The sequence below is a fragment of the Merops nubicus genome, unplaced genomic scaffold (genome assembly GCF_000691845.1).
Source record: "Merops nubicus isolate BGI_N331 unplaced genomic scaffold, ASM69184v1 scaffold3324, whole genome shotgun sequence".
NCBI classification, from domain to species: Eukaryota; Metazoa; Chordata; class Aves; order Coraciiformes; family Meropidae; genus Merops; species Merops nubicus.
The window spans coordinates 21,719-35,054 of record NW_008606057.1 but is presented as its reverse complement, the minus strand read 5'-3'; positions in this window follow the sequence as shown (position 1 = coordinate 35,054).

Here is a 13,336-nt window from a genome sequence, read left to right as displayed (position 1 = left end):
ATTCGAGTTTTTACCACTCCACCAGGCACCCCTGGAAATGCCTAATTGTCTGTCCTGATGCTAGAAAAATAATACTCCAACTTCTAAGCTTCATTTGGACACCTCATGGCAGGAAACTTGAATCCAGGCTCAAGTATCCATAAATTCACAATACAAGATTCTTTTTCTACATAAGTAGAACAATCTTAACATTAATTAAAAAGAAAAAAAAAATTGTGTGTTTGCCAAATTCTCCAGTTGGAAGGGACTTATAAGGATCATCAACTACTTCCCTGGAGTACACCTAATAGCATCTGTTTGCTTCCTGTATCCCTTTTACACTTACCCTGTCTGAAGAGTCGATAGGTCACATCATCTTGCATTTCTCTACACATGTACAGATATTATTTTATAATTTATAGTATCTCCATATAGATAAACTTTGAGATTCACCTATGTCTAACCAATAGAGATCTGCTTTATATGTATTCATATTTTTATTCCCATGGAAACAAAACAAAAAAAATTAATCATGTACTCCCTATGCTTAGGTATCAGCACTGAAGACTACTTTCTCCTCAGCACCAACCAGCAGGAACCTGATTCTTTAATAGAAAACTAATGCTGAAACCATCTAATGTTACAAAGTCCTAGGCAAGCTTAATTTTATAGCAATCAAGGAATAAGTAATTCTTCCACAGACCATAAGGAATAGAAAATGATTATTCACTGTCTAATTATTTTTTATGCACAGTGAGCCATTCATTGTTATTGATTTTAAATACTCCACACTTATAAGTTGGAACAAAAAATCAAGATAGAAAGTCAGGACTAGAAACACAGCTGAAACAATTTGTTTCTTCCATTATCGAGACCAAATAGCACCATTTCAAAGTAAAGGCAGGCTCAGAAACCAGTGAACCAAAATGAATAGACAGTAGAGTAAAAAGCTGCCTTTGGTGGACATGTAGCCCTGTCTTAGGCAGAGTAATGGAAAATTTACATCCTGTAGTAGATATCCATATGCTTACCTTCATGAATTACTAAGATATCATAGAGACCAATTTAATCAGCCAAATAGCATATAGAGATCAGATTATTGATAGCCTTGCATATTTTACACACATCACAATAATCATTACTATAAATGATCATTCTGTTCAGTAGGACAGCCAAGAACTAAATGGCTCCAGAAACTACAACCTTCCACCTATAGCCATAGTTTCAGATGATCAGGCCAAGCCACACCAGTCAATCAATGGAGAAGAACGTTTCCTGCTTGACTTTTTAGGTGTTTGGTGCTTTTCTATACACCATGACCAGTTCTAAGCATTCTCAATCCAGCAATAAATCCACTCTATGCTGTTAAAAGGGACACCCCATTTCAAAGGCTTGCTGCGTGCTTTATGAAACCTCTCCAGAGGAAGTGAAATCCATGTAGATGTTCTAGCCCACAATGTACCTTGCTATGAACATACAAAACAACAAGACCAAGGAAGAAAATGTAGCCAGTTCCTTTTGACCTGGCAAAACCCACAGCCAGGTTGTGAGATGTACCACACACCGGGGAGCAGATGCATGCATGGACATTCACAGTAGTCAAACCAAAATAAATGTGTCTGCCAGGAATCTTTTCCACTGCTTGAGTGATAGGCCTGAATAGGATATAAATCTCATAAGAGATCTTTCTGAAGGAAAAGATGGTTTTCCTGGGGACAATGGAAGAATGAAAAGAAACCGGTCCCCAGGAAGCAAACAATGACAAACATGTGCAGTCCCGCTGTTACTAAACTGGACAAGAACAATAGTGCTAAATTTAAGCATGAAAATCATCTTGATTTATGTGACTTCATGGACTCTTAAAAGAATTTTGCATAAAACCTTGATTATCTTCTCCATACTCTTTGCCATTCATATCACTGGCAATTCACCTTAACTTTTCTGGGTGCAAAGTGAGAGGTGATGGCACTAATAAAAATGTGCATCACTTTCTGCAGCACTAATAGGTCATAACAGATTAAATTAAACATGCTGTATAGTCAGAAGAATGAGACTCTGACTCCCTGCAGAAGCCCTATCCATGAGAGACCAAAACAACTACTGAACCAGCAAATAAAAAAATCCAACAATCAAAAAAAGGAAATATTTTATTTTCACTATCCTTCATTCCCCCAAATCTCCTTTTAACTTCTTCATTTCTAGATTTACAGTTTATGACAAGTCAACATTCAGCACTTGGCTTAGTTGGACAATGAAGCTGATACTGCTTAGGGAGTAACATTTGTTTTTAACTTCAGAGTCTTCTAACAGTTCTTCTGCTAATGCCCACAGAATCCTAAGGATGAACTCCTGTCCCCTTTGGGACTGATGGTAAAACATCCGAAGGACCAAATTTGTCCAAATCTTTCAGTAAGATTAGAAATATCTCTGGTGCATTGGTAAGGATTTGTGCTGAGAAAAACCTCATACAGTATTTGACCCAGCTTGATAACCTTCACTGAGAATCCCCAGTGGCTACTGGTTATGTACAGAATGAGTCAGAATAACTTCACCAAACTGTGGTGGACCAAAGAGCAGGAATTGCAGTGAGAGCTCAACAGAGTGGGTGTGACTGAAAATCCATGCTGACAGGGAGACTAGTACAGACACACTGCAGTTCATCAACCTCACATGGACTAAAGGGGACACAGAAGAGCCACGAGTGTAGCACTGAAGAAATTGTTAGGGCTTCCCATGAATGTGGTGTTTAGCTTGTTCCAGTGACTCTTGCAAAGAGCTTTTCTGACTTGCTCCAGGTTCCTTCTGAAGCAACAGGATTTTTCCCAATGTATATCAAGGATTTCTCACAGGGGAAGAAGCCAGGAAAGACTGCATTTGTCCCTGGCTGCACCTCAATAGTACAGGGAAGGAGAAGATCCCTGAACACTCCCTATCTGTAATGGACCAGTCCTAGCTGAAGAATGGCAAACTCAGTACATTCAGCTCATGCACTGATGTTTTGAGCTACGTGTGCAGATCCCTAATGAAAGAGGATGGAGAATTCATCCTGAGCCATAAAATAAGGACCATCATATAAATACTGCTGTATAATATTCAGCCCACTTAGCAGTTTCCACTTAGGAAGAAGCCTGTGTGAGACTTGCAGGGGCTGCAGGAGGTTAGTGGGTAAGGCGTGGGCAGTGCTGTGTAATGGAACCTCGCAGGGGACTTATCCACACGCACTGGGCTCTACCAAAAATGAAGCCACAGTATCACTTTCATAAGCATCTGGTTTGCACTGATGAAAAGAGTGATTCTTTCCCCAGATACACCTGTTACCATCTTCATAGCTAAACGAGTAAAGAGTTTGTAGTGCCAGCTCTAGTTACTGAATGAAAACCAGGCTTTGCGTGGAGTGAGCTTTGAACAAAGCAGTAGAACAAAGCAGGGAAACAATAACAATAGCTGCAGCTATAATCCCAAACTAGGCAAAATCCACCTAGCAGCACTAGCAGTAAATACTCAAAAGAACCATGAAACAAAGTACGTAGGCCTGGCATTTGCAAACATGACAAAAATAACCTCCTAAAGTTTATTGAAAGTACTAAAATGTCTGCTAGAGAAGATCAAGGATTGCCACCAGGCCAATGGAACCAGAGCTTCACTTGCAGTTGTTGAATTTTCTCTCCATGTCTCTCTCTACTTTAAGCATTCCTACCCCAGCCAGAATTCAAGGATGGTAGAAGGAAAAGCACTACTTACTTAAACAGGCAAATCTAATAAAAAGGCAAAATGGATAAAAAAACTCAAACCAAAACCCAAAGACCAGATGGCACCACCAAAAAGGTTTAGGGACGTGTTAATGTACATTTTCATAACTACATGCATCTTTGCACTACATAAAATCTTGTACATAATGCAAATTTGTTTAATTTTTAATGGCAACTGTATTAGGAGGCAATAGGAGAGCAAAAGTGCCCTTTACACTAGAGTATGGGGAAGGATGCAAACAGAGAACACGCAAATGTCCAGTCATGCCCAGGACAGTAAAAAGGGCTAACAGAATTCAAAATAAACATGTCAAACATCAATCGTCTTTGTGCTATACTTTCCACACCTTCATGTCCTCCTTACCATTCACCTGCAGTTACCTCTCTCTGCCTCTTCCCCACCTTGACCTGGGCACAACTGAGCACTAGCCAAATTTCAAGGAACTGCCTGAAGTTGGAGACACTGAAAACCAGATCAACAATGACATGCCACTGAAACTAGCAGCAATTCTAATGTTGAACCTGTTTATGTGTCTGCAAAGCCCAATATCCACCATTTAATCTGCAAACATGTCAAGCCAGTGCTTTGATATTGGTGCTTTGGTTTTGTTTGTTCTTGTCCTCCTGTGTCCAGCCTTTCCTCTTTCTCTTGAGACTAAGTCCCTACCATTTCTTGGCCATTTTTCTCAGAAAAAAAAACCCAACACCTTAATCAGTGAAAAATACAGGTTTCTCAAATGTAAAAATAACTTTTTTTTTTTCCCAATTAAAAATGAAAGTGTTACAGAACGGAATTTAGCCCCTGGTTGTGTTTGCTTCAGAAATCCATGACTTACCAGTACTAAGGAAGCCAAAAACACCGACCCGGTAGTTTGCTGTCACGACAATGATGTTACTGATGGCAGCAAGGTATGATCCATCTATGGTTAGCCTTCCCACCTCAGCACTGTAACTCCCTCCGTTGTGGAAGAAGAGCAACACTGGCAGGTTTCTGACCTGCAATGACAACAATCAGGTTAATATTTCTGTGGCAGATAGATTTTGTAGGTCACTGCTGAGAACACAAGCACCTGCCCTGCTAACATTGGCTAATAGCTAATGTTCATAGGTCTTCAACAGTGGCCATAATGAGGGATTATCTGGCCATCTATCTGAAATTCTAGGGCTAAATTGCCCACAATTATCTATATACCATTAAAGAGCACACTATGTCTAGCATAAAGATTTAATAGTACCACTGTGCTCCACCAGCCAACAACTCTACCAAGGTTAGCTCAGGCAATTGCTGACTTGGCCACTGAGCATGTGGTGGGCTTATCTTTGCTGTATCATGTCTGCTTTACACAAACAGGCAGGAAAAGTTCAAACTGGCAAGAAACAGGAGAAGGAAAAGGCTTATTGGGTTGCTTCAACTTGAGAAAGAATAGCTCAAGAGCTGTGCAAGGCTACATTCTACTCATAAGTCGTCAGTACTTAAACACTATCTAGTCCCAAAAATCTCATTTGACAAGAGCTTCTTACTGCTCCTTCAGTCCCTGTGGGGGTTTTGACCTGCTAGATATGTAGAGAGGTCCTGCAGAGAGGACTTTCTCGCTGCATGGGAGAGATCCACCTCTTTGAAGCACAGAGGGAGTCTGCCCCTGAGAAGCCCAGCAGGACTGCTGGGATGGGAAGGAGCTATGATGGGCTGCTGCCCAGGCTGGCACTCCTTGCAGAGCCACCCAATGTTGTGCAGAAACTGAGGTTTTGTCCCAAAGCATCTGTGTGGGTGTTCCCTGCACACACAGCAGGGCTGGAGCTGCAAGAGCAGCACCAAAGCAGCACTGCCCCAGGAGACCTCTGCCAGCAGATTACAGCTCTGTCAAGATGACACTCAGATGAAATACCAGTGAAACAGATGGAGAGGTTTCAGGTTTTGCCTTTTTTTTTTTTGTTCTCCTTCCTGCTGCATAACACAGAAAAACCTGCTCCAGTGCTAGAAATGCTTTTTCCAAAGTGTAACCTCAGTTTTCCATTAAGCACTTTCACTCTCTGTTGCCCACTTTGGGACTATCCTGAAAGAGGCTCCTCGTTCCTGTGCTCAGCTAGGATCACACTCACCCACCCATCCCACTTTCTATTTTGCCAACTTGTGGTGTTTTTCAAAGAGGGGCTGGTGGCCCCTGCAGCAGCATCAAAGCACATCTGAGGTTTGTTTTCCCTGCAGCTAGAGGGCATTGGGCTCTGTTGCTGTTGTTTTCTGGATGGAGCTTAGCTAAACACAGCAGTCCCATCTGCTCTGGCAAAGAGCACCTCCAGCAAAAATGCAACTGGCTGTAGGGGAGAAGCAGCAGAGAAGTGATGGCTGCAGCTGACTGCAAAATTACAGGATAAGAATCACAGAATCATAAAGGTTGGAAAAGATCTCTAAGATCATTAAAGTCAAACCATCACTCAACACTACCATGTCCACAAATGCCACATGTTTTTTGAACCCCTCTGGGGATGGTGACTCTGCCACCTCCCTGGGCAGCCTGTTCCAATGTCTCACTGCTCTGGCAGGAAAGAAATTCTTCCTAATATCCTCTCAAGGAAATGGGAGGCAAACTCCCCTCAGCTGCCCTTAGTTTGTCACATACGTGTGCACTCTTCATTGGTCTGTCTGGAGAATTGCTTCAGGGGCTTCTTGTGAACACGACAATATTACCAAGAAAACCCCAGAAATTGCAAACACTGAAATGTGCTGTGCTCTCTCAGGAACTTCTGCTCCTGAATAGAAATTGCCTAATACGTGGTGCCTTGGTCCCTGGTTCCTGTTTCTGCACTGCATGTAGCACAGAAAGAGAGATGAGGAAAAAAATGTTTTGAGACAGAAATTCATTCTAAAATAGAACTGCATCAAGTCATCTCAGCTAAAATGGCATTAAACATATTGTTGAGCCAGCTCCATCCCCTCAGCTCGGCATGGTTCAGCCTGAGGTTCACACTAGGCTCTTCCCATGTGTGCACAGCCTATGTAGGTAGCACCATGACCTCCAGCTGCCCCATGAGCTGTGTATTACATTATGCTGAGTGACTTTACCCAATGCTGTAGTGATGAAAAGCTTAAGAAATGAAGAAATGGAAGATAAAAGTGAAAATGGCAAAACAAAGCCTCCTGCAACAGATATGGAGCAATCTGGGGGGAGATTTAGCACTAGAGCTGTGCCCAGTGCCAAGTGTCTGGACAGACCATTCCCATTTCTGGCATCAAGCAATGACAGATCCCTTTCCTATGTAAAGTTAAACGATCATGAAAAATAACTTGGGTTTGAAGCCAAGGGATTTCAGTCTCAGAGCTCATGGATTTGGGTATTTTAGATGAAGGCTGTTTGACATAATTGCCTTTCCATTTCTTGTTGGCTATTTTAACAGCATAGTACAATAATTTTCATGGTGTAATTGAACTATGCCTCACAAAACGAGATATTTCATGGCACCTCTATCTATAGATTTGGTAGCTGATTAATTTTTTACTATACAAGCTGCTGGATGATTTGCTTTGAATATAAGTGAATTTCCCCCAAGCCTTGTTCTCAACCAAATTCAACCAACACTGCAATGAAATCTGTGAGGCAGAAGAAATACAAGACCTTAACTAAAGCCTGCTGGAGCCAATACCTTCACCACCCACCACTTGGTTCCAGGCTCAGATGCAGCACCACCAGCACCAGTGTCAGGCTGCAGTGGTGCACACACAACATCTGGGCAGAATGAGGCCAGCACAATCCTCACAGCCAGGCCAAGGCCACCAAACGGCTACTGCCCAGTGTTTTGCTCCATGCTTAGCAACAAAATGCAAATAGTCAGGCTTTGAGGTGTCAACTCTCTTCAAAGACTTCCAGCTGGTACATGCTCAGATAGCTGCCTGTCTTGGTGAGCAGGGGGATGTCTTCTGGGGAGCCCAGAAGCCCCATCATGGTCTCATGCCTGCTGAGGCTTAGGTCCCATGTGCAAACTCTCAAAGGGGAGAGAAGTTCAGCATCCACCAGGAAGGTGCAAGTCAGCTGGAAGTCTGAAAGGCTTCATAATATTCAGAGCTATCTCCATCTTTCTGTAAAACACTTAATGAGCTACTTGGCAGGGATAGATTTAAACTCTTGCGAGCCAGGTGACATGCAGTGCTTTTACTAATGTACAGCATTGCTCTGGGAAGAGTTGAGTGCAACAGGGATGGTGTGATAAGGATGGGAACAACGTGTGCACAGGACAGGAGAAGATTCTTAGTGGTGAGTTTCGACTCTTGATCATACATTTGAACCCTTTGTAAATCAAGCTGAAGTGCAGCTTTGTTTTGCTAGTGTGATAGGTGGTGATGGTTAAAGGTGGAAAAATAGTCTCTTAGAAGCACCAGTTTTATTTGAAGGGCTGTGTGGTAAATGTAGCTATGGAAGCAAAATGAAGTGATGTCATTCACCTTCTTAAGAATCTTTCAGTGACAGGCAGCAAGCCCTGCTCAGGCTCAAAATGCTCCTGAATGACCTCTGCCTTTGCTGCTCTCCAGGAGATTTTATATTCAGTATTTACTAGCTAATTTAACTTCCCATGGGCTGAAAAATATCTAACCATAGCTCTTTGTATTGAGTAAAAAATAGAGCTTGCCACAAAATGAAACAGGAAAATGCCATGCCTTCTGCTCCCAGCTACTTCTGCAAAAACCAAAGTTTTGGTTCTCTCTTGGGCTAGACTTACACATGTGAAACTGATTGACACGGTCGGACCTACTTCTGTCTCACAGCTTTACAAAAACCAGGAGGGAATCAGTTTCCAGTACTGCTCAAGAGAAAAGACAAGCCTGTTCAGTCTGTCAGATGGCAGAAGATACAATGCTTTCAAACAAGCTATCCTGAAAGTAGCACTTAAGCAGAGATGGCAAAGTGCCTGCAACAGTGACCTGATGGTTTCAATAAGCCATGACTGAACTCAAGGCAAGGTGACAGTCTGGTGCTGCAGGGACAAAACAGACTGTTGGTTTTTCTGGTGATGAAAAGGACCTGCAAGGGACTGTGTGCTGATGCCACATACCTAAACCAGCTCTTTGCAGTCCGACAGACTCATAAATTTCTGTACAACCACCATCATCTTCTGAAAATGACCAGTACTGTGGAAAAAAAAAAGCTCTACTCCTGTGCTCTGGGCCCATTTTTAGATGGGTTTCACATGCTTATTCAGCACCTTTATCCCCAGCCCCCCAGGGGTTTGGCCCATCATCTACACTTGGCTCTAACTTGAAGCTTTATTTTATATCTCTTTAGAATGATAAATTGAAGAACTTTCAAATGACAGTTTCTCAGACTGTACCACTGACACGATCATCTTAAAACATTTATTTTATGCTTTGTGCACCCAGCATTGCTTGCTGACCTCATTCCTCACAGGAGCTCCCACAGATATGAAGAGGGAAACAGTGGGGATGTGAGTAAAAAACTGGTGGTAGTTGTTGATGTGATGTGTTGTATCACATTATCACCTCCTGCTCAATCTCATTTCAGGGACATTGCCATTTCTGTCCTTATTTTCTCCCCCTTGGTTGCCACCTTCTTCTTGTGTTGTTTCCTTCTTTTCCTCTCTAGGTTTTCAATTTTCTACCCTCCTAGTTACCCAAACACAGCTCACTGAATGACTATAGGGAACACTCTTGTACCAGTACAAACAACAGACTGCCTAATTTAACCTCACAGGGCTTTGTGGACACCACATGAAAAACAACATTTCATGACAAATAAAAGTATTTTGAAAAGAGACAGTGATCAGCTACATAAAAATTTGACTTAAATACTCACACTGGTGGCAGGAACAAAGACGTTCAGATACAGACAGTCTTCACTGGCAGAGTATGATGGGGCCTCTCCATCTCCTGGCTGCCAACAAGCTGCCCTAGAGACACAGATTGAGGAAATTACAATAAAAAGGCTTGAACTCTTTTCCCACTGCTGCTTTTCCCTTATCTTTTGATGCACTAAGTTTATAAAGTCTTTAAATCTGTAGATATACATCACATTCAAAACTATGCCCATCTGTATCTTAATAACAAATACGTGGGTTTGTACACACAGATAAAAATGCAAAAACCATGTCGTATTTCCATGTCCAGCATCCTTCCACTCATTTAAAAAAAAGATTAGAACTTGAAAATAGACCTTCAGAAAACCCATGCTTTACATAAATTGCACAAAGCTAGCACCAGATGTAGAGGGAGCAGGATGGGGGGTCTCAGGCACAGGTCTCCTCCTGCTGTTGCCTGCACATCTATGCAATCCACTCTTTTGCTGAAATGCCAGGTATTTATTTCAATTTCTAATAATCTATCGACCACATTTATTTATATTTGTTTTATTTTCTAATAGTCTGTGGGAAAATCTGCTAAATTTAAAATGTTAATGCATTTTTTATATCTCTTTGCTCTAAGCATCATAGCAGACCATTAACAGTGCCAAGCAACGTTAAAAGCAACCTTTCAATAGGAATTCAGCAGCCAGCCACATACAGAGAATAATTTCCTGGCCATCATCTGTATGAAATTCTTATGCTCGAGCTCTCTCCATGACAAGAATCAAGTGGATAATTTTTGCAGTTCAGGTATAAGCTATTTTGAAGCCAGTTCCTTCTACTTCATAGCCACAATTGTATCACATAATGAGTTATGGAAAGGTAGCACAATTTATTAGGGAAGAAGCCAAAATTGGCTATGGAGAAGACAATATCTCAGAGAATTTTTTCTAAATTATCATTTTTAGTGCCTTTGTAAAATTTTACACTGGAGTTGTGAATAATTTAATAGAAAACACAAGGAAAAGGGCCAGCTTTAATGCAATTCTACAAAATCTTTCCATAAGGGAGGTTCCTAGGACGGTGACATCACTTAGCAGCTTTCACACTGACATAGTGAAGCACATCGCCTCCAACCAAAACTTCTAAAGCCATTTGAGTCAGACAAAATACAAATTCACATGTAGGAATCTGGCCAGGACAACAAGTTTAACGCTATTAATCACACAGCTTTCCACAGGGGAGAAGGAATCACCACCCATGCTCAGAGCTATTTCTTTTTCCTTTTTTTTGTGTTTTTTTTTTTTTTGGTGTGTGTTTTTTTCTTTGTTTGGTTGGGTTTTTTTTGTTTTGTTTGTTTGTTTGTTTGTTTGGCTTGGTTTGTTTGGGTTTTTGTTTGTTTGTTTGTTTGTTTTTTGTTGTTTTTTTTTTGTTGTTGTTTTTTAGGGTTCTTTTTGTTTAACAACTCGTCAAGATTCCAAGTTCCTCCAGCTCCCAGGATCTCCTCATGCTGGGACTGACTCCAGGGAAAGGCTGCCACCTGCTGAGGCAAGTCCACAGCTCCTCCAGCAGCTCAAGGCTCCAACAGCTGGACAGGTTTTATGGCTGGTTTGGTTTGGATTTTTAAAAAGTCTTTTATCAGGTCCAGGCTGATAAATAAATATTTCTCTACCATCAGTAATGTCACTGTGCTAATGTGAATTTCTTATATACAAATATTTTGCAACACCATTATAGAGTCCTAAAAAATATGGATGTCAATGCTTTCTATATACACAGAGAATGAAGTCCCTCTGATTCTCCAAGTGCACCTCCATGGTGCTAAGCTCAAAGAATGCTTTTTAACCTTAAATGAATAACTGAAAACAATGACCAAGTTCTTAACTGACCTAAAAAAAGCACTGAGAATTTGAAAGATAGGAGCAGATTAACTAAGATCCCTAAGCTGCTTTGAAAATTTCAACACCAGGTCCTCAAAAAGAGACCACAGAAGCAGATGGCTTTTACCAAATTCCTATTAGACACCACACTGTGGCTTCAGACACAAAGTGCATATGGTGTGTGGCAACAGCACCACCGTGCACCTAAGGAAACAAAAAGTCACATCCCACCAGATCCCTCCCATGAGGCTGCAGGGCTACTGTGGTTCTGCTGTTAACACCTTCACAACTCAGGTGCTACCTGAAGGATGAGACCACAAAAGGACAGATATTTTTGCAACTCTGCAAGACAATGTCACGTCTCTTTCCACTAGGTCCATCACAGGCTTTGCCAGAAACCTCTGCAGATAAACCCTGAGTAATGGAGGGACCAAATAGCTTCCACACAGCTGACAGTTCTCTAAATCTGTAGCCTCAGGGTGTGTTTCCACCAAGGCAGGTGATGAATCATGTTAGGCCTGCAGGGTGCCACTTCCCTTGAAAAATCTATCATTTCCACAATGATGGAAGCTCTTGGCCAGATTAGCTAGCTCAGGTAGTTTGTCACCAACCGCATGAGGACCATTCTCATTGCCAGGAACTGAACAGGACTGTGTGGCCAGCTGTAGCTGGAGGGGTAACACGGGATGTCAATAAACCTCAGGTCCATATCAGCTGCCTTGGAAGCTCTTGGGTTACTATACCTCAGCTCTCAGCCCTGATTTCTTCAACTCCCCCTGCAGGAAATGCACCAAGTCCTTCCACCAGACCCTCTCCTGCTGACTGTTCCGCACCTTTCATCTCTTGTTTCTTGTTTCTCTTCCTCTGCATGTGTGCAGCATGGCTTACACAAGTGGGTCTCATGTGCTCTGCAGTTTGCTTTCTATTATGTGGAGCAGGGGTACACTGCCAGAAAGACCCTATGAAAAACATTCCACTTTCACATTTTGGTTCTCGTTGCTGCATTTCTGATTGTTTTGGGTCTTTTTAAAAAGAAATCCACTGTCCTAAAATGTTCCCCAGCACAAGTATACTAAGTGGTATTATGCAAACCCTCTTCTCTCTAAGATAAATACACATTCATAATTTGTCATTTTGGTTCTTCAATGCAACAAAATGAAGACTGATATTGGAAGACTAACTGAAAAACATTTGTGTACACAAAGGCTATGCATAGAGTGCCTCCAACCCAAACTCAGCGATGAGCTGGGGCCAGCCAATGGGAAACATTAGATATAGGGACTTAAAAAAAAAGTAAATATTAGCCCATCTGCTAATACAGTTCTGAGTGCTCATTTCCTTTGAAGACATTACCTAAACTGTTTGTAACTACTTCTGTCCAAGCCATTTGGCAAGTATTTGCCATTCAATAGCTTTTGGATAGAAAAGACTGTCTTGGTGCTTCAGCCTGATCTTCTAGACACTAGTAGGCAGAGTCTCTAGATTAGGCCCACAGCTTCTGGTTACAGCAACATTAAAGCTCCCTGTTTGATTAAATATTCTACAGATTTATGGCCCAGCAGGAGCAAAATATCTTCGTGTAAATATTATAAACACTTGTATAAATACTCAGGATGAAAACGGACTGGCAGCAGTTGGTGGGGAGTCACGTGTAGTTTCCAGGCAATGTACTGGAATCTGCCTTTTTTCTTGAAGGGTTTGAATGCATATATAGACAGAGAAATGTTCCTTTTTTACTAAACAAAGCCCTAAACTATCAATCCCTATCCTATAGGATTTTTTTTTCAAGAGAGGACATGAATATCATTGTCATGGCTCCAGCTGCTTTCCTACACGTGGAGAGCCAGGTTCTGCAGGTGATCCCAGGGGTGTCTCACCGAGGCTCAGAGGCATTCCAGGTTTCCAGCCAAGCGAAGGGCTCTGGAGGGCGGAAGCGCCTCC